This window comes from Vicia villosa, linkage group LG3 (genome assembly GCF_029867415.1).
Source record: "Vicia villosa cultivar HV-30 ecotype Madison, WI linkage group LG3, Vvil1.0, whole genome shotgun sequence".
Taxonomy (NCBI): domain Eukaryota; kingdom Viridiplantae; phylum Streptophyta; class Magnoliopsida; order Fabales; family Fabaceae; genus Vicia; species Vicia villosa.
Window position 1 is genome coordinate 218,263,657 of NC_081182.1, and position 1,550 is coordinate 218,265,206.

At 27.2% G+C, this 1,550-nt stretch overlaps 1 long non-coding RNA gene across 1 annotated transcript; it reads left to right on the forward strand.

Annotated features, from left to right (window-relative positions):
• Positions 1–309: 309 nt before the first annotated feature.
• LOC131593607 (uncharacterized) lies at positions 310–887 on the forward strand. Its single transcript, XR_009281026.1, has 2 exons — positions 310–378; positions 631–887. It is a non-coding gene; the product is annotated as an uncharacterized LOC131593607 (long non-coding RNA).
• Positions 888–1,550: the final 663 nt, after the last annotated feature.

The window sequence follows — 1,550 nt, forward strand, 5'->3', positions numbered from 1 at the left end:
AACATTTTTTTATCTTATTTTTTGTCATTGTTCTTTTGTTTTGGTCCTTATAAATTTATTTATGAATTTATTTTTAGTTTTTGTCATTATTTTGTTGTTTTTGTCCTTGTAATTTGTAACATACTTTATTTGAATCTCTTCAATATCCAAGACATATGAACAAAACTATATTATGATATATATTACAATGACCAATAAATAAAATATTAATACTTATTACAGTAGTAAAACATTTTGTGCCTATATAATAGAGAAGACCTTAGCCTTGTTACACAAAAAATATATAATATAAGGTGAAATCCAGCGAAATGAGTTCTCAAAGTTATCAATCTTCATTTCTTTTCAGTGTTTTATGCATTACTTTGATTTTGATTTCAGGTAATGGGAGAAGTCAGTTCTATCCTTTTTAAGTTTTGTTTTTTTACTTAATAATTTACTAGTTTATATTGAAATTTATTTATTTTAGTTATCATAGTCCTTATTTTTCATAGAGATTAAAAACTTTTATATGTTAAATCAGCATGCTTCAATAATAGTGTATGAAGTAACAATAATAATAGATTAAATTTTTAAAAACAGATGATGAGGTGAACTTATGTGCATATATTTTTACATTTATGTTTGTTTCAGGAATTGCTACTAGTTTGGATACTCCCGCACAACTAGATTGTCCTTACGGAAGAAACGGACCACCAGATGCTTGCTGCATAGATGTTTGTAATTCAAATTGCGGTACAGAATGTCTTAGAAAGGGATTTCAGAAAGGTGGACAATGTTGGTTTCCACATGGACAAGATAATTGTTGTTGTTTTATTTAGTGAATTATGATGTATCATCACCATTGATAAAAATAAAAATAGAAAAGGAATTTTACCTTATCTTTAAAATTCATAATGTGTAAGAACATTTTGTGATGTTCGAGAAGCTCGTTATTATCATTGAATTCACTTAATAAACATTTCTTGCTGATGTTTTATGTAACAAAGTTTTATAATGTTAATTCAATGATCTAAATTTTAAAATTATATTAAATCCACTCTTAAAAAATTTAATGCTTTTCTACATAAAATATATCATATTTATGTTAGTCCTTTAAAAAGACTTCTGTTAGTCTAATTGGAATTTTCTGTTAAATTTTGTAAAGAAACGTTAACAAATGCATACATGGCTATCTAGTCGGATGTATTAATATGACATGGATTTTTTATTATTTGAAATTTATTATTATAATTGGTTATTGTTGAAACACATTTCTTCAAAATAGAAGTAACCCTAGTTTGGTTCAAAGTTGAGACATGTTATCTGAAGAGCAAAGAGAGTACGATCTCCGCCGCCACACACAACATCACTTCCAATTTCAACAACCTCCTCACCATTCCATTATTGTAAATGTTTTAGGGTGGGTACATATAAATATAAAACGTGTTTTTGAATCGGGATTCAACACTTTCTATTCACCTCTTCAAAACCTTATTTTTTTACTCATTCTCAATCTTCTTCTTCCCTATGCTCTTCTCTATTCTTGATTTACCTCAAAACCCCAAACTGAG